General features: G+C 38.2%; 1 protein-coding gene across 19 annotated transcripts in view; it reads right to left on the minus strand.

Moving 5' to 3' along the window:
- The window catches only part of FMN2 (formin 2), a 378131-nt gene that overhangs the window by 30816 nt on the left and 322139 nt on the right, over positions 1-25176 (minus strand). The window lies entirely within an intron of this gene.

A 25176-nucleotide genomic window follows, 5' to 3' on the forward strand; every position in this document is an offset into this window, starting at 1 on the left:
ATTTAGTTTTTTTTTCTTCTTTTCTTTTCTCCCTTTATGTGCTCTGCCATGTTTTTTTTTTTTTTTTTTTTTTTTTTGGTTTTTGGATTTTGGTTTTTGGGCCACACCCAGCGGTGCTCAGGGGTTACTCCTGGCTGTCTGCTCAGAAATAGCTCCTGGCAGGCACGGAGGACCATATGGGACACCAGGATTCGAACCAACCACCTTTGGTCCTGGATCGGCTGCTTGCAAGGCAAACGCTGCTGTGTTATCTCTCAAGACCCTGGCTTTTATGTGGTGTTTATCTTTATTGTTGGAGTGTTCACTGGATGTTTTATTTGACACTTCTTTTTGTACTGTTGTGGTGTTCCATCTCCTTTTTCCCCTTGATTTCTCAAAATTAGGATGAGAGCTTCCAGAAGGACTCCGCCCATTTTTGGCGTATTTGATTTTTTCCCCAGTTTATTACTTTTCTCTTCTTCAAACAAAACCACATAACTTGAACTATCTAGTCCCGCCTCCCAACTAGAGCGGGAAATAAGGGAGGTACCAAGACCAAACTGGTTTAGGACCACTAAGTAGTCAGCTAGGCACAGATGGACCACTTATTCTGGCAGCCCAGGGGGGTGAGGGAGGAGGATATGGGAGGTAGGACGGAACGGAAGTGGAGGGAGGACAATTAGGTGATGAATTCCCCTGATTTTATGTTAATATGCACCTAAAATATTATTGTCAATGATATGTAGACCACTATGATTAAAATAAAAATTATATTAAAATAATGGGAAATATAATATGTAAATAAGATAATTTTACACTTCCTGACAAATAAGCAGTCCAAAAATGAGTTTGATTACACACATATAAATATTGATGTAAAATAATCAAGAATACATTCTATATATGTTTCCATTATTTTTGTATGTACTACTATGTCACAGCATTAACATGATAGGAATCTTAATATTTCTAGAGGAAGTCAGTCATAAGACTCGCTAGGAGGTTCATACCCTTAGCATGGGTAGCTGATCAAAAATTGCTGAGTAAATATTACCAGCAGGCCCATTGAGAAGTCTTTTCTCTCAAGTGTGGGTGGCTGGATGATTCCTGAGAAATCTCTCGTGAATAGGCCCACTGAGTCTTCCTTCTCAGGTGGATGTTAAAGGTGACCAGAGCTGACCTAGACCTGGGTTGGGGTCCGGAGTTGGAGATGCCTGAGCCCAGGGAGGGGCCCCAAGGATCGGGGATGTCCAAGGTCCAAGGAAACCCCGCCACTCAATTGAGGATACAAAAACCTTGGAGGATGCCACATGTAGGTTTATTTCAATCACGGAGCGCTCCCAAGTCCACTCACAGTCCACCTGATGCAGCAGGAATTTCGGTCTGTAGTGAGACCCTGAACAATTCCTCACACAGGTTTTTAAGGAGTTTTACATGGTAATTAGCAAACAGGTCAAAGCATTTCATAGGTTGTACAAATTGTATGAGTTTGAATTTTACCAATGACAATGTCAGAAACTGGCGCAAATCCTGCCCCTTCCTGAACTCACAGGTGTTCCACCCTGAGTCTGAAGTTTTTCCTGATAAAGGTAGTCCTCTCGGGTGATCCCTAGATGTGTACTGATTTGACTTGGGGAATGTCCCTTGCTGGCAGGGCGGAAGTCCCCTGTGCCAGAATGGAGTTGTCTCTCTGGGTTGTGGGGGAGGTCATAAAGTTATTTTGTGAAAGAAAAATAATGTAGCAAGCTAGTGACAGAAGCAAGATCAGCATTAATCTTAACTATTTTTATGCTTTCTATATCACCCATATTTGTTATGCTTTTATTTCATAGTGCCCTGATTGCCTCTTGAAATTGCTTTCTCTCTCTGAGCTGGCTAGCTGGGGAGTGATGTCATGTACTTAAAACTTTTTAGCCAGCAAGTTTCAAAAGCAAAATTAGCATGCTCTTGACTCATAACTACTTTTGACCTAACATTTTATTCTTCGTTATTAAGTTATGCCCAGATGTCTTTTTGATCTCTTTCTTAAAGATCCTGTTATTTCCTCAATATGCATCAAGTGAGCAGGAGTAATTCTTATCTTCTTGAGCCAGTTAACTAGCTAGCCTGGGGCCGCCCTGAACAGTGAGGCTCTGCCTGCCTGTCAGGGGTTCTGAAATAACTTGCTGGGGGGGGGGGGGGAAACAACTTTAAAGGCAAGGAGGGGGTTTTCTAAGTTGTATGAAAAAGGGAAAACACAAACTTTGTAAGAGAAAAAACTAGTTTCTTGCTTACTATACTATACTATACTATACTATACTATACTATACTATACTATACTATACTATACTATACTATACTATACTATACTATACTATACTATACTATACTATATGCAGTGTGCATAGGAATTGGTTCATAGTTTTTGTTTTTACTATAGTCTGGCCCTCCAACGGTCTAAGGGATAGTGAGCTGGCCCCCTGTTTAAAAACTTTGAGGACCACACTGCAAGCTAACAGCTTATATCTACTATTCCTAAATACTATTATTTCAAGCTCTCAGATAAACACACAAACTCAGAATTAAACCCAAACTTAATGTCAGGACTCAAGGCCAAACTTCTTCAAAATCAAACATTTCCAAACTCAACATGGATAATTGAACATGATGTTCTGTTAATGAAACTGACATTCTGCCTTCTTTACTACAAACATTTAATTTATTTAAAAATAAATAATGTGTATATACATACACATATGTGTGTGTGTGTGCTCCCTTCTGCTGTGTGTATTTAGTAAAACCTTTCTCATCCTAACATAAGGATTTTTACAGGCAATATAGTCGTGATTAAGATGATCTTTACCTGGAATACTCAGCATAAACACACACACACATACACACACACACACACACACACACACACACACACACACACACACACACACCCCAAATTCTTCTCTCCTTGTCTTTAAACACATAGCAGTTTTTTTACAGAAAGGATTGCCTTGCTTCAGGGACTTCCCCTAGTCACTTTGAATACCTGCTAATTTACACTAATTTACACTCCAAAAAGGTTTTTGCCAGTATAGCACTGAGCTATTGAATTTACTAGGCATAATTTTGTACCTCTTTCATCTAAGTTTTATCTCTTTCAAAACCAGAATTTAGGAAGTTAGACTGAACTCCTAAGCTAGAAACCTGTTCCCTTAGGTAAAGGAAATTCGTTATAGGAAACCTGGCATCTTGCTAATCTCTTAATTTACATCAGTATGACACCTAGTGTCAGGCCAGAGAGGAACTACTTTGAAATGTAAGAAATTTGCCTTCCGGGCCTGGAGAGATAGCACAGCGGTGTTTGCCTTGCAAGCAGCCAATCCAGGACCAAAGGTGGTTGGTTCGAAGCCTGGTGTCCCATATGGCCCCCGTGCCTGCCAGGAGCTATTTCTGAGCAGACAGCCAGGAGTAACCTCTGAGCACCGCCAGATGTGGCCCAAAAACCAAAACCAAAACCAAAAAAAAAAAAAAAAAAGAAAAAGATAAAAAAGAAATTTGCCTTCTTTTGTCCTCTGAGCTCCTAACTTAGAATTTTCTATTCTATGTTTACAAACCACTTAGAGCCATATCTATTGTTTTAAAGATAAAAGGATGTACACTGATAGTTTTCTGTACTTTGCAAAGAAACAATATGTGAGCATTCTTCTCATGTGTATGACTGTTTCTATATCTCTTTAAATGATACTCCTAGCTTGGAGATTCAAGTGGTCACACATTTGCCAAAACGTTCGTGTGGTCATATTTTCTTCAATATTATTTCTTCGACCAGTTCATATTTACCCTGAAGTATATTCCCTGAAGTAGACTCATTAAAGTCCACCGGAGCTGTGAGACAGAACCTTCCCATAGCACTACTAGAATTCAAAACATAATTAAAACACAATAAATTGACATCAATTCTCTCTCTCTCTCTCTCTCTCTCTCTCTCTCTCTCTCTCTCTCTCTCTCTCTCTCTTTTGATTTGGGCCACACCTGGTGATGCTCAGGGATTACTCCTGGCTCTGCACTCAGAAATTACTCCTGGTTTGGGGACACCAGGAATATATATATATATATATATATATATATATATATATATATATATATATATATATATTTATCACACTTCTTCTTTGGCAGAAGAACCTCTGGGTAGACTCTCTACCCAACCTGTTCCCCCACCCCACCCATGAGGTTGTCCTATTCTTCCCAATAAAGACTGAAGTTCAGGCATATCTGGCAGATCTCCACTTCTTGTGGTAGAAAGAGCCTTGGACCTATTTCATCTCTTCAGCTTGGTTTTCATTATTTTCTGAAGCAGTTTTGTTTCTAGACCAGCATCCCCTATTCCAAGAGTTGAGGTGTGAGGATTTTCTTTCTTTATTTAAGCACCATGATTACATACATGATTGTAGTTGGGTTTCAGTCATGTAAAGAACACCCCCTTCACCAGTGCAACCTTCCCACCACCAATGCCCCCATCTCCCTCCTCCTCCACCACCTGTCTGTTGTGTGACACAGGCATTCTAATCTATCACTTATTGTTATTGTCATGGTAGTGTAGCCATATTTCTAACTAAACTCACCACTCTATGGTGAACTTCACATTGAGAGCCAGTTCTTCCAGCCCTCATCTCTAATGTCTCTGGGCATTATAACACTAATGTCTTTTGTTTTTCTTAAAACTCATAGAGGAGTGAAAATATTCTGTGTTGATCTCTATCCCTCTGATTTATTTCACTCAGCACAATAAATTTCATGTAGAGAAAAATTTCATGACTTCATCTCTCCTGACTGCTACATAAAATTCATTGTGTATATGTATCACAGTTTCTTTAGTCATTTGTCAATTGAAGGGCATCTTCGTTGTTTCCAGAGTCTGGCTATTGTAAATAGCACTGCAATAGATCTAGGTGTGAGGAAGGCATTTTTTTGTATTTTTTTTTGTGTTCCTAGGATATATCCCTAGAAGTGCTATAGCTGGATCATATAGGAGTTCAATTTCCAGTCTTTTGAGGAATCTCCATATTGTTTTCCATGAAGTCTGGACTAGATGGACACCCATCAGCAGCAGTGAATGAGAGTTCCTTTCTCTCCACATTCCTGCCAGCACTGATTTTTCTTGTTCTTTTTGATGTGTGCAGTTTCTGAGGTGTGAGATGGTTTCTACACCATTGTTATGATTTGCATTTCCCTGATGAGCATTTTTTCATATGCCTTTTGGGCATTTGTATTTCTGTTTTGAGAAATTCTTCATTTCTTTTCCCCATTTTTTATAGGGTTAGATTTTTTTTTTTTTTGGTTTTTGGGCCACACCCGTTAATGCTCAGGGGTTACTCCTGGCTATGCACTCAGAAGTCGCTCCTGGCTTGGGGGGACCATATGGGACACTGGGGGATCGAACCGCAGTCTGTCCTAGGCTAGCGCTGGCAAGGCAGACACCTTACCTCTAGCGCCACCATGCCGGCCCCAGGGTTAGATTTTTATTGTTAAGTTCTGTCAGTACCTTGTATATCTTTGACATTATATAATATATATAATATATTATATTATGGGTATTGGGTGAATAGTTTCTCCCATTCTGTGGTGGCTTTTGTATCCTAGGCACTATTTCCTTTGAGGTTCAGAAGCTTTCATCTTAATATAATCCTATCTGCTTATTTATGCTTCCATTTGTTTGGAGAGTGCTGTTTCTGCTTTGAAGATGCCTTTAATCTCAATGTCATGGAGTGTTTTACCTACGTGTTGTTCTATATACCTTATGGTTTCAGATCTGATATCAAAGTTTTTAATTCATTTAAATTTGACCTTTATACATAGTGTCCAGTCCTTCTTCGTCTACCACCAGCTCCACCACACCTCCAGCCAGCCCTTCAACTGCTCCGAGCTCCACCCACTCCTTATTTATCTTTCAACAGTGCTCCTACTGGTCATAGGTGGAACAATAGGCAGACCTTTTATACATAACAATAATTCCCCCTTCTTCAGTAAAGCAACAATACAACATCAATTCCTAAAAGTAAAACTTAAAATGTGGAAGAACATTACAGTAATCAAAAGATTAGTATCAAATATAACTTCAAAAGAATTCAGTCATAAGAAAAATACTAAAGGTGAATTTCTACAGACTCCAATGCCAATCTGTAATGATGAGGGGTCTGAAACTCTGAAAAGTCTGACCAAAAACACTTGAGTCTGAAAAAGTGGGTCGCAGCTTGGTACAGGACACGAAACAACAAAAGCCAAGGATTTTTTCCTCAGGCTGAAATCATGAGGCTTGTAGCAGCGGGTGAAGGAGATGATTTGCACAAATGAAGGAAGTCCTGAAAATTGAATGTTAAGGACTAGAGGGAGAGGAATAGCCGGCAAACTGTTTAGATGAATAACTTCATATTAAAAAAATAATTTGTTTCAAAAGCAGCATAGAGCAGAGCTGAAAGAGAATTTCATGCACAATACAAACATGGAAAACATTACTATAAGTATTGAACAATAGAATAGGAGCACTATGAAGGGAATATTGTTATGAAAAAGTATGTATTCACTTCTGTCTTGAAACCTAAATTGAGAAAAATAAAACAGATGTTAGAATAAAAGAATAAAAGTCATTAAATTGAATAACCTAAATAAATTGTTATATAACAACATTAATATGATGAGAAATTTTTCTTTCAGATGAACCTTGAGTAATACAAATTAAATTGTAAAAGTTTATGATTAACTGTGACCTTAATAAAATTAAGACATAAATTCACCATACAAGCAACTGAAATGGGAATCCATCGTTTTCAATCCTTTTCAGTGATCACACCTGGGAAAAGAACCAGAAAGCATTAATAGCAACTGAAAAGAAAGTGAAATAATTAGCTGGCATTCATTGTAGATCTCCAAGAAGTATAAAACAGGATATATGCTGCTGTGGATTTTTCCGATGTATTAGGGACTTTTTTGATCTTGTCATCAAAATTGATCCAGTATTGTATTGCAGCAATTTTACAGTATGATGTACAGTGCCCATAGTAAATTTTACCATAATGGTTTGATACTGATAAGTTGTATTTCTCAATCTTGCTTTTAATTGCAAGAGTGAATTGTACTGAATTAAAGTCTTCTAAAGAAAAATCCACATAAGTGTCTAGTTTTATAATTTGTTTGCTATCAACCGCAAAAATGTTTCAAATGTATTGTCAGTACTGGTGGCAGTTTCCATATGTATGTTTTCTTTTAAAAATTCCTTCTAGTGTTGCAATTATTGCAATGAACCTTGTTGCTGTCTCTTAACTTTTCTTCTTTGAAAAATTCAAAGTGGCATTCTTGTAATGTACATTTATCAGTAGACGTGACAGCAAGGGACAAATGAACAAACATCTCATAAGCCTCAGACTTTTGGTGACATGTGAGGCACTGAAGTATAGATTTGAACTGTCCTTGAAAGAGATTATAAATAATACTCATGAGCCTTTTGGTGTTCTTGCCCAGATTGTTCAAAATTTTCATTATTCATATGGTGTTTAGAATTTATAAGGAGTCATAGAATTTTCATTAAGCAAATCCTGGTGTAGGTCCTCTATGAGAAACATCAATAGTTCATGTGGATCCTGCTGATTGTGTCCAGCAAACTGGTCATTAAGTTAAGCCAATTGTTACTTTGAGGCTTTCAGGGTTAATATATTTATGATATTCATTTCCAGTGATTTTGATGATCTGACCAAATTCTTTGGCTAATTTACCTTTATGTCCCATTGAATTTTTCCTTTTAATATTTTTTATAATAATCTTGATAAAATACAGAGTCAAGTCTGAAATATTAGACAGGCATTGAAATATTGAGTTCATGTACCAAGAGGATCCTATATATTTGGAGCCCAGTGAGGACAGGTTCCTGTCTTTCCTTTTGTATCCTGGATTGTAAGGGATTATCGCTATTGTCAGTCTCACTCAAGTTATGGGGTGTGAATGTTAAATCCTTAATCATGTTGAATTATCTTGGGGGGATATAATGTAGTGTGTTCCAGGACACAGCCCAAGTCTTTATTGGAGAAATTTTATTCTTCATATATAATTTTATTCTCAATATATAAAATTCAGAATATTTTTGTGGCAAGTTGTAACCAGGTACCAGACAGCATGTCATGAAATCAGAATATAAACTTTTATGCTGTCCATAGTACATACTAGCAACTATATCGTCCATGCAGTGGATTATATATGCATTGGAAAACTTAGAATAAGCAGGGCATAAAACCATATCAACAAAATATTGGCACATAGTGGTCATTCCCTGGTTAAAGAAGTAAATGTCCACTAAATTTGTTGCAAGGGAGCTCTGTTGTTAAGAGTGAATGAAAAATGCAAATTGTTTTCAGTCCTCAGGATGTATGGGAATATTATAAAAGCAGTCTTTTAGGTCTATTACCACCATTGGCCATTCTTTAGGTATTGCAGCTGGGGAGGGCATTCCTGGCTGTAAAGCATTAATGGAGACCATTGTAGAATTAACATTTCTTGACTCCATTAAAAGCTGCCATCTGGGGCCAGAGAGATAGCACAGTGGTAGGGCATTTGCTTTGCAAGCAGCCAATTCAGGATGAACAGTGGTTTGAATTCTGGCATTCCATTGGTCCTCCAAGCCAGAAGCGATTTCTGAGCACAGAGTAACCCCTGAACACCACAAGATGTGACCCAAAAACCAATAAATAGTAAAAGAAAAAAAGCAGCCATTTGCCCAACTTTCTTTGTATAATAATAACAGGGAAATTCCATTCTGAAAATGACATTTCAATATGTCCTAATTTAAACTGTTCCTTTACCAAGTCTATTAACTCCTTTAATTTTGTGTTATTGAGGAGTCTCTGTGACTTCTACAGAAAAATGTGATATTTCAATGAATATGGATGGATGGCGGGTGCTGAACTGCAGTGGCCCCAATAAAAAGGTGAAACCTCTGAACTAGTGGTCAGAGAGAGTGCTAAGCAAGGGATATGCTATTCAGCACCCCACTGATAATGTAAATCTTTAGCCCCATAGATTTAGGGAAATGGAGCTATGTATGGCAGAAAAGTGGCTGAGGATTTCTGGGCTGAGGACATATTAGTTGTCTAGCACTCTGTTGGACAGAGGAGGAGGGCAGAGCACCTATTCCTCCTAGGCCATAGATATTTCTTGCAAGGACCAATTATGAGACCAGTGTTGCAAGGTGAAGATAGAAACATCTGTACCTGTGTAAAATATACCTTTAAAATTCTTGCTATGAATCTCAAGGATTAAGAGTGGGGATATTGCTTGTGTAGATAAACAGATGAAATAGAGATAAAGGCCACCAAGGGATTAGCAGAGGCAGTTGGTGTTACCTAATTCTCCAATCCTAGAATGATCAAAAAGTATGCAATGCTTCTCCAATGCAGAACTCTTTCTTATACATACTACTGGTATTTACTTATCATGTCTTGATTTTAAGATACAATGCCAACAAATTTTGAAAGATAATATATATTGAAAGCAGAATTCAGAACAGTAAAAAATGAAAAACAAGGAAGTGAAATAAGGCAATTAATTAAACTATCTGTTGATAATAAAAAGGGAAATATAATGCCACTTTAAAAATAAGACTAATTAAAATGATATTTATTTATTTTTTGGTTTTTGGGCCACACCCAATGATGCTCAGGGGTTACTCCTGGCTATGCACTCAGAAATCACTCCTGGCTTTGGGAATTATATGGGATGCTGGGGGATCGAACCACGATCTATCCTAGGTTAGCACATGCAAGGTAAGTGCTCTATCGCTTGTGTCACCACACTGGCCCCTAAAAAGGAATTTATTATGAAAAATATTCCCAGAGAGTATTAGTAACATAGTTTAAGAGTTATAATAAAGAATTGGAGAAATAAATGGATCTTGTAGGTAGTGCATAAACAAAGTCAATTGGGCCTTAACTATAATCAGAATACTGGAACTTTACAGGAATAGTTTTTCCTTTATCATTCAAATTGCAGAGCCACAATTTGAAACATAGAAAACCTTTAGAGAGTCATGTCATAAACAGAATAATTTGTTACCAACATCTACTATTATTATCCTTTATATTTATTTTAGAAAAACATATTTGAAGCTCATAATTTTATGATTGTGTTCAGCACTCTGGTATTTAATATTGTCTTCTAGAAGAGGATTGTTTCCTCCCTCAAATATAAGTTATATCAAAATTTCTAGTCACTGCTGTCCTAAGTTACTATTTTGACCCAGTGATTTGTGTTTGTACTTGCTCGTCAGGTTCCAGGAATTTTAACAATTTAAATACTTCTCTTGAGTTTATTCTAAATAAGTGTGAGTTAACAGAGGCATCAAATGATGAGGAAATATTACATATTCTCAGGTAATTGGAGAAAGTTACATTTGAGTAGTATTAGAGGGAAAGTAAATTAGAATTCTTTCATCTGTTTATTTTGGCTATAAATCTTTTTGTTACTTTTCTTTTTATTTGAAGTGTTAACTACGTTTTTAGTTATAATTATCTATGAATGTGCTATTTTAATTGCATTTAAGTGTAGAATCTATAAATTATTTTTTAGACTGATGCAGTGCCTTTCACCTGAGTCACTTAAAGTTAAAATTCCATTATAGATATATTGCTTTGGTTTTGAGATTTCTGAGACATTGCTCTGACAGTCAACTGAACGTCAAGTAAATTAGATAGTTTTTATAATTCAAGGGATGAACATCAAAATTACTTTAAGTACAAAATAAATAGATAGTGCTCAATGCATTGCTTTCTTGATTCTGCAATATTGCTGGAAGAAAGCTGACATTTGTATATTATAAATTTGTAATTTTGATGTTTTTTTGTATTGTATTCATGTGTTCCTAGGATATATCCCTAGGAGTGATATAGCTGGGTCGAATGGGAGCTCAATTTCCAGTTTCTGGAGGAATCTCCATATAGCTTCTCATAAAGGTTGGACTAGATGGTATTCCCATCAGCAGTGGATAAGAGTTCCTTTCTCTCCACATCCCCGCCAGCACTGATTGTTCTCATTCTTTGTGATGTATGCCAATCTCTGTGGTGTGAGGTGGTATCTCATAGTTGTTTTGATTTGCATATCCCTGATTAGTGATGTGGAGCATTTCTTCATGTGCCTTTTGGCCATTTGTATTTCTTTTTTTTTTTTTTTATCAAAGTGTCTGTCCATTTCTTCTCCCCATTTTTTTAAATGGGATTAGATGTTTTTTTCTTGTAAAGTTCTGTCAGTAACCTGTATATTTTGGATAATTTCCCATTTCTGATAGGTATTGGGTGAATAGTTTCTCCCACATGGTGGGTGGCTCTTGTATCCTGGGCACTATTTATTGTGAGGTGCAGAAGCTTCTCAGCTTAATGTATTACCATCTGTTTATCTCTGCTTCCACTTGTTTGGAAAGTGCAGTTACTTCCTTGAAGATGCTTTTAGTCTCAATGTCAAGGAGTGTTTTACGGACGTGTTGTTCTGTATACTTTATGGTATCAGGTCTGATATCAAGGTCTTTAATCCACTTGGATTTTACCTATGTACACAATATTATCTGGAGGTCTTAGCTCAATTTTTTGCAAGTGGCTATCCAGTTGTGCCAACATCACCTGTTGAAGAGGTTTTTCTTGCTCCTTTGTCATAAATTAGGTGATTGTATGTCTGGGCAACATTCTCTGAGTACTCAAGCCTATTCCACTGATCTGAGGGTCTGTCTTTATTCCAATACCATGCTGTTTTGATAACTATTGCTTTGTAATACAGTTTAAAGTTAGGGAAAGTAATGCCTTCCATATTCCTTTTCCCTAGGAGTACTATAGCAATTCGTGGGTGTTTATTGTTCCAAATAAATTTCATAAGTGTTTGATCCACTTCTTTTAAGAATGTCCTGGGTGTCTTTAGAGGGATCACATTAAATCTGTACAATGCTTTGGGGAGTATTGCCATTTTAATGATGTTAATTCTGCCAATCCATGAGCAGGGTATGAGTTTCCATTCCCATGTGTCCTCTCTTATTTCTTGGAGCAGAGTTTTATAGTTTTCTTTGAATAGGTCCTTCACATCTTTGGTCAAGTTGACTCCAAAATATTTTAGTTTGTGTGGCACTAATGTGAATGGGATTGCCTTCTTAACGTCCATTTCTTCCCTATCATTATTGGTGTATAAAATGGCCATTGATTTCTGTTTGTTAATTTTGTAGCCTTCCACCTTGTTATATGAATCTATTGATTCTAGAAACTTTTTGGTAGAGTCTTTAGCGTTTTCTAAGTAAAGTATCATGTCATCTGCAAACATTGAGAGCTTGACTTTTTCCTTTTCTATCTGGATTCCCTTGATATCTTTTTCTTGCCTGATCACTATAGCAAGTACTTCCAGTACTATGTTGAAGAGGAGTGGTGAGAGCGTACAACCTTGTCTTGTACCAGAATTTAGAGGGAAGGCTTTTAATTTTTATCCATGGAGGATAATATTTACAATCGGCTTGTGGTAGATGGCATTGACTATATTTAGAAAGGTTGCTTTCTTTCTTTTCTTGCTGAGAGTTTTTTTTTATATCAAGAATGAGTGTTGGACCTTACCAAATGCATTCTCTGCATCTATTCATATGATCTTGTGATATTTATTTTTCTTGTTGATGTTTTGTATTATGTTGTTAGATTTACAGATGTTAAACCATCCTTGCATTTCTGGGATGAAACTTACTTGATTGTAGTGAATGATCTTGATGATGCATTGGATTCTATTTGCCAGGATTTTGTTGAAGATCTTTGTATATGCATTCATCAGGGATATTGGTTCTGTAATATTCATTTTTGGCAGCATCTCTCTCTGGTTTTGGTATCAAGGTGATGTTGGCTTCATAAAAACTGTTTGGGAGTGTTCCCGTTTTTTCAATTTCATGGAAGAGCCTGGCTAGGATTGGTAGTAGTTCTTCTTGAAAGGTTTGAAAGAATTCATTAGTAAATTCATCTAGGCCTGGGCTTTTGTTTTTATGGGGATAGTTGAATACAGTTTCAAAATCTTCAATAATAATGAGGGTGTTTAGATATGCTACATCCTCCTTACTTAACTGTGGAAGGTTATGTGTCCAAGAATTTATCCATTTCTTCTAGGTTCTCATGTTTAGTAGCATAAAGTTTCTCAAAGTAGTCTCTGATTACCCTTTGGATCTCTGCAATATCTGTCATGATCTCCCTCTTTTCATTTCTAAAGCTGGTTATCAGGTTTCTCTCTCTTTCTTTCTGAATTTTGCCAATGGTCTATCAATCTTGTTTATTTTTTTTTTTTTCCAAAAAACCAACTTCTACTTTCATTGATCTTTCAGATTGTTTTTTTTGGGTTCTACTTCTTTGATTTCTGCTCTCAGCTTTGTTATTTTATTCTGTCTCACTATTTTTGGTTCCTTTTCTTGGTAATTTTCTAATTTTATGAGCTGCGTCATTAAGCTGTTCAAATATACCCCTTTTTCCTTCCTGATGTGTGCTTGCAAACATATAAATTTTCCTCTCATGACCACTTTTGCTGTGTACCATAGATTCTGATGGTTTGTGTCTTCATTATAGTTTGTTTCTAGAAAAGTTTTGAATTCCTCTTTGATTTCATCTTGGACCCACTGGTTGTTCAGTAGCAGGCTGTTGAATTTTCAATTGTTAAAGTTTTTTCTTCTGTGTCCCTTTGTAGTTCACATCTAATTTCAGAGTCAGCAAAGGTAGCCTACAAAATTTCTGTCCTCTTGATTTTACGTAGGTATGTTTTATGTGCCAGCATGTGGTCTAATCTCGGAGAATGACCCATGTACATTGGAGAAGAATGTGTATCCAGGATTTTTGGGGTGGATGTCCTACATATAGACTAGTCCTCTTCCTTCCATTTCTCTTTTCAGGGCTAGTATATTTTTATTGGGTTTCAGTCTGGTTGACCTATCAAGGGTTGACAGGGCCTTGTTGAGGTCTACCACAATTATTGTGTTATTTTTAATGTCTTCTTTCAGATTTCTCAATAATTGTGTTAGATAATTTGCTGGTCGCTCATTGTGTGCATATATGTTTAGTAGTATGATTTCTTCCTGTTGCACATTTCCCTTGATTAGTACAAAGTGTCCGTCTTTGTTCCTTACAACTTTTCTGAGTATAAAGTTGGTGTCATCAGATATTAATATGGCCACCCAGCTTTTTAAGGGTGTTGTTTGCTTGGATGATTTTCCTCCAGCCTTTGATTTTGATTCTATGTTTGTTCTGACTATTCAGCTGTATTTCTTGTAGGCAGCAGAAGGTTGGGTTCATCTTTTTTGGGGGGGGGGCACACCCTGTAACGCTCAGGGGTTACTCCTGGCTATGTGCTCAGAAGTCGATCCTGGCTTGGGGGACCATATGGGATGCTGGGGGATCGAATCGTGGTCTGTCCTAGGCTAACACTGGCAAGGCAGACACCTTACGTCTAGCGCCACCGCACTGGCCCCTGGGTTAAACTTTTTTGACCCATTTTACCACTCTGTGTCTTTTAATTGATGAATTTAGTCCATTGAATGAGGTAGATGATTGTCATAGGATTGAATGTCATCTTTGTAGATAAATTTGCTGTGTTTGTTGGTCTCTCTTGTCTTAAAGTTGACCTTTCAGTTTTTCCTTTAGGATTGGTTTTGCATCTGTGAAGTTTCTGAGCTGTTACTTATTCATGAATATATGTATCCTTCCTTCAAACCTGAACATGAGTCCAGCTGGGTGCAGTATTCTTGGTGATGCATCCATTTCATTCAGTCTTGTCACAACATCCCACCACTGTTTTCTGGCCTTGAGGTTTCTGTGACATGTCTGCTATATGTCTTAGGGATGCTCCTTTGAATGTAATTTCCCTTTATGTTCTTGCTGCTTTCAGTATAGTCTCTCTCTCTGAGGGATTTGTCTTTGTATCTAGGATGTATCTTGGGGTGTTTTTCTTCGTGTCTCTTTTAGATGGTACTCTTCAGGCATGCAGTATTTGATTGCATGCAGTCTTAACTATGGGAGTATCTCTTTGATGATGTCTTTGACGGTTGATTCTTCCTGGGGTTCTCCTAGCTGGGCCTTTGGGACTCCAATGATTCTTATGTTGTTTCTGTTGAGTTTATCACAAACTTCTATTTTCATCTTTTCACATTCCTTGAGTACTTTTTTCATTGTCTGATCGTTTGTCTTAAGGGTCTTTTCCAGTTTCTCCTGCTATATTGCGTTGTTCTGCATTTCACCTTCCAGCATGCTGATTCTGTCCTCAGCTGCTGTTACCCTGCTGGAGAGGCCATCCACTGAGTTATTAAGTTGAGCTACCATTTTTTTCAGATCTGTTACTTCAGTTTGGAGTTTTCTGATTTCTGTCTTTTTGGTCTGTTCAGATGATCTATGCTTTCTTTGAGTTCTATGAACATCCTCCATATTTCTATTCTAAACTCCTTATCTGAGAGGTTAACCAGATGGTTGGAATTTTTTGGGTCATCAAAGCTATCATCTTTATTCTTTGTGCATGGTGTTTGCCTGCGAGGCTTCCCCATTGTCATGTTTGTAGTGTGATTTTTTTTGCGTGTTGTGGTGGGGTTCATTGGTTAGGAAAAGTGCGTGGCCGCAAAGCAAAGCTGAGTGGCTGTGCTCTTCTGAGGCCTCTAGGTGACAGTTTTTTGGGGGTGTCCTTCCAAATCCTTTGAGAAGAGCTTTAGGGATTCAGAAAAGAGACACAATCAAAGCCAACAGTCCCTTCAAGTTATCACATTCATCAAGGCACAGCTGGGACAAACCTCCACAGACAGAGGAATAAGCCCTCTGCCTGCCGACCCCACAGTCAGTTCTCACTCACTGGGTCCTTCTTGGCTTCTCCGCCTGAGCAGCTCCAGGACGCAGTTTTTTTGGGGGGTACCCTTCCGAGCCCTCTCAGGAGAGCTTCAGGGATTCAGAGAAGAGACACAAGGAAAGCCAACAGGTCCCTTCAAGTTATCACAGTCATCAAGGGCACAGCAGGGCAGAACCTCCACAGACAGAGGAATCAGTTCTCTGCCTGGTGACCCCCACAGTCAATCCTTACTAGTTCCTTCTTGGCTTCTCCCTAAAACACAATTTAATGTTAACAATAGTTCAACTAACCTGTGAATATTCTACTGATCTGAATTTGTTATTTGAGACTAATTTGCAAGTAAAAGCTGTATAAATCCACTTTAAGAAAAAGTTTTATCAACCAAGATGCCCTTCAACAGATGAGTGGCTAAAGAAACTGTGGTACACATATACACAATGGAATACTATGCAGCCATCAGGAGAGATGAAGACATGAAATTTTCCTATACATGTATGTAATGGAATCTATTATGCAGAGTAAAATAAGTCAGAGGGAGAGAGAAAGATGCAGAATAGTTTCTATGGGTTTTAAGAAAAATAAAAGAAATTTTTAGCAGTATCTCAGAGACAAGAGAGATTAGGGCTGGTAGGTGCAGCTCATGACATGAAGCTCACCACATATAGTAATGAGTGCAGTTAGAGAAATAACTACACTGAGAACTATCATAACAATGTGAATGAATGAGGGAAGTAGAAAACCTGTCTCGAGTACAGGTGTGGGTGGGGTGGGGAGGAGGGAGATCTGGGAAATTGGTGGTGGGAATCTTGCACTGGTGAAGGGGGGTGTTCTTTACATGACTGTAATCATATAACTGCAATCATGTTTGTAATTACGGCGTTTAAATTAAGATAATTTTAAAATATGTCGTACAAAAAAAAAGAAAAAGTTGGTCAGGAAAGACATAAAATCATATTTAAACATTATACAGTTATTTTAATTAGACTGCTAGCATCAATATTACTATTCTAGTTACTTATACAATATCAGTGATAAAATCCTTCTAAAAAACTATAGTTTTACAACTAAAACTATAATTTCAAGTCCATTATTATTGTCTTAAATGAAGCATAAGTCTTTTGAAAAGAATTCACTAAGTAGGCCATTTCCAGGGCGGGTCTCCAGAACGTGAAAACCGGCGGGCTTTTGCAGAAGCCAGCTGCCCTGTTTGGGACATCAGGCAGGGAAAAGCCACGAATCTGCACCCGCCCAGTGGAGTCCAACTGTGAGTGCTCCTTGTAAATGTTTCTCTACTGTCCTCTTGCGTGAAACTCTTGGGAGTGGGGCAAAAGAGGCTCCGCTTCGCTACGCGGCCGTGCGCTCTTTCTAAGAAAAGAACACCATCATAACAAGAAGAAAAAATCACACTAAGAACTGAGCTATAACACAGAAGCAAGCATTCCTCTTCGGACTGTCTTCTCCGTTGAATGCTTGGGCCTAAGATTTGATCCAGTGTGAGGCTTCACCCACGGAGGACTCCCCTCCCTTAGAGAAAAGTCAGCCCATCCAGAAAGGGCAGAGCCAGAGAAGTGTGCTGCCTACATCATATAGCCAATGAATACCACCACAACACGTAGAAAAACCCAAAATACAAGTGTGACAATGGGGAAACAACGCAGGCCAGCATCAGACATAGAGAATGAAGAGGACAATTCTGATGACCAGATAATGGCCAACCAACTAATCAACCTCTCAGATAAGGACTTTAGACTAGCAATATGGAATATGTTCAAAGAACTCAAAGAAACCATGAATCGAGTTGAACAGAACACTAATAAGAACCAAGAAAATATGAAGACAGAAATCACAAAACTCCAAACTGAAATAACATATCAATTAACAGGCCTGAAAAAGTCAGTAAACGAAGTGAATGACAAAATGGATAAGCTCTGGGACAGGGTATCAGAAGCTGAGAATAGACTTGGTGCTGTGGAAGATGAGATACATAACAATTCCATATAGCAGGAGAGATTGGACAAAAAACTTAAAGCAAATGAGCAGACAACAGAAAAATTAGTCAAAGAATGGGAACAGATGAAAATAGAAGTCTATGATAAGATCAACAGAAACAACTTAAGAATCATTGGAGTCCCAGAGACCCAGGAAGAAAATTCCCAGGAAGAATCAATGGTCAAGAACATCATTAAAGAGAAACTTCCAGAGCTAAAGAATATAGGTGATCAAATCCTACATGCTCGAAGAGTACCAACCAAAAGAGACCCCAGAAAAAACACCCCAAGACACATCCTAGTCACAATGACAAATCCCACAGATAGAGACAAAATTCTGAAAACAGCAAGATCAAAAGGGGAAATTACGTTCAAGCAAGCTTCCCTGAGATTTACAGCAGACCTGTCACCAGAAACACTCAATGCCAGAAAGCAGTGGTGGGATATTGTGACAAGACTGAATGAAATGAATGCTTCACCCAGAATACTATACCCAGCAAAACTCACTTTCCGATTTGATGGAAAAATACATGGTTTCACAGACAAAAAGCAGCTCAGAAACTTTACAGACTCCAAACCAGTCTTAAGAGAAAAACTGAAAGACCTAATTTAAGACAAGACTAACCAAGAGACACACCAAATTTCGATATAAAGATGGAATTAAATCCCAGGACAATTCTTTCTCTCAATGTCAATGGACTAAATGCACCAGTCAAGAGACACAGAGTGGCTAAATAAATCAAAAAACTCAATCCAACCTTCTGCTGCCTACAAGAAACGCACCTGAATAGTCAGAACAAACATAGACTCAAAATAAAAGGCTGGAGAAAAATTATCCAAGCAAACAACACCCATAAAAAAGCTGGAGTGGCCATACTAATATCAGATAATGCAAACTTTATACTCAGGAAGGTTGTAAGGGAGAAAGATGGACATTTTATATTAATCAAGGGGTATGTAGAGCAGGAAGAAATAACTCTCCTAAACATATATGCACCGAATGAGGGGCCAGCAAAATATTTAATACAACTGTTGACAAATCTGAAAAATAATATCAATAACAACACAATAATTGTGGGGGACCTCAACACGGCTTTGTGAACACTGGATAGGTCAACCAGACTGAAACCCAACAAGAATATACTAGACCTGAGGAGAGAATTGGAAGAAAGAGGCTTAGTGGATATATATAGGACACTCCACCCCCAGAAACCTGGATACACATTCTTCTCCAATGTACATGGGACATTCTCCAGGATAGACTACATGCTGGCACATAAAACATACCTCCATAATATCAAGAGGATAGAAATTTTGCAGACTGCCTTTGCTGACCACAAGGCTCTGAAATTATTTGTGAATTCCAAAGGGACTCAGAAGAAAAACCTTAACACCTGGAAGTTAAACAGCCTCATACTCAATAACCAGTGGGTCCGAGATGAAATCAAGGAGGAAATCAAAAGGTTCCTGGAAACAAATGACAATCAAGACACAAACTATCAGAACTTATGGGACACAGCAAAAGCAGTACTGAGAAGAAAATTTATAGCTTTGCAAGCACACATCAGGAAGGAAGAAGGAGCTTACCTGAGTAGCCTAATGACACAGCTAATAGAACTAGAAAATGCTCAACAAAAGGACCCAAAAATAGGAAGACAGAAGGAAATAACAAAGCTGAGAGCAGAAATCAATGAAGTGGAAACCCAAAAAACAATCCGAAAGATCAACGAAAGCAGAAGTTGGTTCTTTGAAAAAATAAACAAGATTGATAGACCACTGGCAAACCTAACAAAGAAAGAGAGAGAGAAAAACTTGATAACTCGTATTAGGAATGAAAAAGGAGAGATCACTACTGATATGAGAGAGATTCAGAGGGTAATCAGAAACTACTTTGAGAAACTCTACGCCACTAAAAATGAGAACCTGGAAGAAATGGATAAATTCTTGGACTCTTATAATCATCCACGGTTGAAGGAAGAGGATGTAGCATATCTAAACAACCCCATCACCATTGATGAAATTAGAATGGTAATCAAAGGTCTGCCGATAAACAAAAGCCCAGGCCCAGATGGATTCACTAATGAATTCTTTCAAACTTTCCAAGAGGAACTACTACCAATCCTGGCAAGACTCTTTCATGAAATTGAACAAACAGAAACACTTCCAAATAGCTTTTATGAAGCCAACATCACCTTGATACCTAAACCTGACAGAGATGCTACAAAAAAAGAAAATTACAGACCAATATCGCTGATGAATGCAGATGCAAAGATCCTCAACAAAATCCTGGCAAATAGGATTCAATGCCTCATTAAGAAGATCATCCATTATGATCAAGTAGGTTTCATCCCAGGAATGCAAGGCTGGTTTAACATCCGTAAATCTATCAACATCATACACAACATCAATAACAAGAAAAATAAAAACCACATGATCATATCAATAGATGCAGAGAAAGCATTTGATAAGGTCCAACACCCATTCTTGATCAAAACTCTCAGCAAGATGGGAATGGAAGGAACCTTTCTCAATCTAGTTGAAGCCATCTACCACAAGCCAACGGCAAATATTATCCTCAACGGAGAAAAACTAAAAGCCTTCCCTCTAAATTCTGGTACAAGACAAGGCTGTCCTCTCTCACCACTCCTATTCAACATAGCACTGGAAGTACTTGCTATAGCGATTAGGCAAGAAAAAGATATCAAGGGAATCCAGATAGGAAAGGAAGAAGTCAAGCTCTCACTGTTTGCAGATGACATGATACTCTACTTAGAAAACCCTAAAGACTCTACCAAAAAGCTTCTAGAAACAATAGACTCATATAGCAAGGTGGCAGGCTACAAAATTAACACACAAAAATCAATGGCCTTTCTATACACCAACAGTAATAAGGAAGAAATGGACATTAAGAAAACAACCCCATTCACAATAGTGCCACACAAACTCAAATATCTTGGAATCAACTTGACTAAAAATGTGAAGGACCTATACAGAGACAACTATAAAACTCTGCTCCAAGAAATAAGAGAGGACACGCGGAAATGGAAATGCATACCCTGCTCGTGGATTGGCAGGATTAACATCATCAAAATGGCAATACTCCCCAAGGCATTATACAGATTTAATGCTATCCCTCTAAAGATACCCATGACATTCTTCAAAGAAGTGGATCAGACACTTTTGAAATTCATTTGGAACAATAAACACCCTCGAATAGCCAAAGCAATCATTGGGAAAAAGAATATGGGAGGAATTACTTTCCCCAACTTTAAACTGTACTACAAAGCAATAGTTATCAAAACAGCATGGTATTGGAATAAGGACAGGCCCTCAGATCAGTGGAATAGGCTTGAATACTCAGAAAATTTTTCCCAGACATACAATCAACTAATTTTTGATAAAGGAGCAGGAAACCCTAAATGGAGCAGGGAAAGCCTCTTCAACAAGTGGTGTTGGCACAATTGGATAGCTGCTTGCAAAAAATTGAACTTAGACCCCCAGCTATCATCATGTACGAAGGTAAAATCCAAATGGATTAAAGACCTCGATATCAGCCCCAAAACCATAAGATATATAGAACAGCACATAGGCAAGACACTCCAGGACATTACAGGCATCTTCAAGGAGGAAACTGCACTCTCCAATCAAGTGAAAGCAGAGATTAACAGATGGGAATATATTAAGCTGAGAAGCTTCTGCACCTCAAAGGAAATAGTGCCCAGGATACAAGAGCCACCCACTGAGTGGGAGAAACTATTCACCCAATAACCATCAGATAAGGGGCTAATCTCCAAAATATACAAGGCACTGACAGAACTTTACAAGAGAAAAACATCTAATCCCATCAAAAAATGGGGAGAAGAAATGAACATACACTTTGAAAAAAAAGAAATACAAATGGCCAAAAGACACATGAAAAAGTGCTCCACATCACTAATCGTCAGGGATTCAAATCAAAACAACGATGAGATACCACCTCACACCACAGAGAATGGCACACATCACAAAGAATGAGAATAAACAGTGTTGGCGGGGATGTGGGGAGAAAGGAACTCTTATCCACTGCTGGTGGGAATGCCGTCTAGTTCAACCTTTATGGAAAGCGATATGGAGATTCCTCCAAAAATTGGAAATCGAGCTCCCATATGATCCAGCTATACCACTCCTAGGAATATACCCTAGGAACACAAAAATACAGTACAAAAACCCCTTCCTTACACCCATATTCATTGCAGCACTATTTACCATAGCAAGACTCTGGAAACAACCAAGATGCCCTTCAACAGATGAATGGCTAAAGAAACTGTGGTACATATACACAATGGAATATTATGCAGCTGTCAGGAGAGATGAAGTCATGAAATTTTCCTATACATGGATGTACACGGAATCTATTATGCTGAGTGAAATAAGCCAGAGAGAGAGAGAGAAAAACACAGAATGGTCTCACTCATCTATGGGTTTTAAGAAAAATGAAAGACATTCTTGCAATAATAATTTTTAGACACAAAAGAGAAAAGAGCTGGAAGTTCCAGCTCACCACAGGAAGCTCACCACAAAGAGTGATGAGTTTAACTAGAGAAATAACTACATTCTGAACTTTCCTAATAATGAGAATGTATGAGGGAAATGGAGAGCCTGTTTAAAGTACAGGCAGGGGTTAGGTGGGGAGGAGGGAGACTTGGGACATTGATGTTGGGAATGTTGCACTGGTGATGGGTGGCGTTCTTTACATGACTGAAACCCAAACACAATCATGTATGTAATCAAGGTGTTTAAATAAAATTAAAAAAAAAAAAAGAATTCACTAAGTAAAGGAGAAAAGCTAATTGTGAACACTGAGCTGAAACTAATCTATTTAAACAAGTATTACTCAACTCTAAGAAAATTATATGTGCTTAATATTTATTAAAAAGTTATTAATCCGGGGCCAGAGTGGTGGAGCTAGAGGTAAGTCACCTTCCTTGCTCACACTAGCCTAGGATGAATTGTGGTTCGATCCCTGCTGTCCCATATGATCTCCCCCAAGCCAGGAGCGATTTCTGAACACATAGCCAGGAGTAATCTCTGAGCATCACCAAGTGTGGCCCCCCCAAAAAACAAAAAATAAAGTCACGAAACTGATCAAATATTCAGAAAATACAACCAATTACCATAAGAAAAATACTAATAGACTCAATAAACAATGACATCCAAACTTAAGCTACTACTATAACTAGGAACAAATATTAAGGAAAAGCACCAGAAGGGAAAAGGGGACAACTTTTTCTTGTGGGGGGCCACACCCAGCAACATTCAGGAGTTACTCCTGGCTCTGAACTCAGAAATAGTTCCTGGCTCTGGGCATTGATTGATGTTGGGGATTGAACCTGTGTCTGTCCTGGGTAAACTGTGTTACCACTCTGGTCCTAAAGGGGGGAATCTTAGGTGCTATCACAAAATACAATAATTTGTATAACTAAAATAAAAAATTCATTCCAAAAAGGCTGGACTAGATGGTATTGCTACCAGCAGTGAATGAACCAGCCTTTCTGGAAAACAATATGGATATTGCACAAAAGACTTTATATAGAAACAAGCTCCTATCTACTAGGGATAAAAGCCCATACAATTTATAATATAGGAGCACCTCCCATGTGTCATGAGGACAAGACTTAGACTCCATATGATTGAACAGCTATCATCCTCATAAACTGAGGGGCAAAATGTATGGTACCAGGAGTAACCAGTCACATGAACATTAAGTGGAAAAATAAAATGAACAAGACTGTAGAATCAAATAATTAAAGATGGGGCTGGATGGAAGTGGATGCCATCCCAGGCCACGTGGCTCCGCAACCCCCATCCAGCCGGCGGGTCCCAGGCCCAGGTGAACGGTGGAATCAGACTCATCCAGAGACAGGCATCAGGAAGCATCAACTTTATTCATGCCCTATTCACCACATGTGTGTGGCCTATCTTATAACGTTTCAAGCATTGCTATTCTTAGCCCTGCATCTTAACTCCTTTCAGCCATCTTCCTTTGACCTCCATGCTGGTCAAAGACCAAAAGAGGCAAAGACCCAAAAGCCAGAGAGCCCAGCAGGGCAGACGGGCCTAATCCCCTGGCTCAAAGGCTTATCTACCTATTCCAAGACCCCTCCCAGGAATGGGCGGGGTCTTGCAGGTAAGGTCACACCTAATATTCAGTTCCCAAGACCCCTCCCAGAAATGGGCGGGTCTCAGATAGGTACACCTAAATCCAGGGTGGAGTTACATTTCCCCTTTCTGTGAAATATAAGGACCCTTTTGTAATTATGACTCCACCTTTAGCCAAAGGTGGGTTAATATTTTCATGCAGCAATGTAATAAAGTGAGAATTAACATACCAGCCCTTTTCAAAAACATAACATATTTGCAAAATATACTATACACCCGTAACTTAAAATTTTCTTAATGCTTTTCTACCAAGCACTATTCTGGAACTTTCATGTTCCTATACTTTTAAACTATATTGGGGGAACTTTTTGTTCCTATTAACCTTCCCTACACACAACACCCTGTGTTAGATTAAATTATTTTTTTTCTATACTTTTTCCGGTAATGCACTTATGCAAACAGCCACTCTTTTACAATTGCTTAGTTATTCTTTTTACAATTATAAAAAATATTACTTACTTCTGTACATTATTATTGTTTCTTTACAAATAAAGGGGGAATTGTAGTATATGAAAAAATTTCCATAAGATTATTCTTGGAATTGTTGTATATAAAAGTGTTTCCTTAGGATTGTTCTGTGACTATTGCCCCATCTAGCCCTTCCAGATGGGGCGCTGTGGAGTTGGCAATAAATAGCTTGATGGACAGGGGAGAGGGGTCCTTTTGCGAAAGCTGCTGGCTGCAGGAGGATTCTCTCGCTCTCTTTGCCCGATCTTTTACACCCTATCCTTCTTGTCTGTGTGGATTATTATTTGCTGTGGATAAATATTACCAAGGTCTTCCCCCGAAAGGGGACAAAGGGATGGGAAGTAATTTCTCATTCTGGGGACTGTTCTTGGATTCACAAATACCCAGCAAAGTTAACAGCAAAGATATATTACACAAGACTTAAATACCAAACCCAAAGTCAATGACAACAGAATCAATATCTAATCTACAACAAGCTATACACAAAGGGGACCTGTTACACTAGCAGTCTAGGGGGTAAATGGGGGATATATGAGATGCATGCTGAAAATGGGGTGGAGGGATGACAACATTGGTGGTAAGAATGGCCCCAATTCATTGTCACTATGTACTTTAAACATTACTGTGAAAGATTTGTCATTCACTTTGGTCACAATAAAATTATTTTTAAAAAAGACAGAAAACTATGCTACCATATGATTCAGCAATA

The sequence above is a fragment of the Suncus etruscus genome, chromosome 16 (genome assembly GCF_024139225.1).
Source record: "Suncus etruscus isolate mSunEtr1 chromosome 16, mSunEtr1.pri.cur, whole genome shotgun sequence".
Taxonomy (NCBI): domain Eukaryota; kingdom Metazoa; phylum Chordata; class Mammalia; order Eulipotyphla; family Soricidae; genus Suncus; species Suncus etruscus.